Here is a 475-nt window from a genome sequence, read left to right as displayed (position 1 = left end):
AGGGATACAGCGGGATATGAGAAAGGGATACAGGGGATATGAGAAAGGATACAGCGGGATATGAGAAAGGGATACAGCGGGATATGAGAAAGGGATACAGGGGATATGAGAAAGGGACACAGGGGATATGAGAAAGGGATACAGGGGATATACAGGGGATATGAGAAAGGGATACAGGGGATATGAGAAAGGGATACAGCGGGATATGAGAAAGGGACACAGGGGATATGAGAAAGGGATACAGGGGATATGAGAAAGGGACACAGCGGGATATGAGAAAGGGATACAGGGGATATGAGAAAGGGACACAGCGGGATATGAGAAAGGGACACTGGGGATATGAGAAAGGGATACAGGGAATATGAGAAAGGGATACAGGGGATATGAGAAAGGGACACAGGGGATATGAGAAAGGGATACAGGGGATATGAGAAAGGGATACAGGGGATATGAGAAAGGGATACTGGGGATATGG

Source organism: Oncorhynchus masou, chromosome 6 (genome assembly GCF_036934945.1).
Source record: "Oncorhynchus masou masou isolate Uvic2021 chromosome 6, UVic_Omas_1.1, whole genome shotgun sequence".
In the NCBI taxonomy this organism is placed as follows: Eukaryota; Metazoa; Chordata; class Actinopteri; order Salmoniformes; family Salmonidae; genus Oncorhynchus; species Oncorhynchus masou.
Note: the sequence above shows the minus strand (reverse complement) of the source record.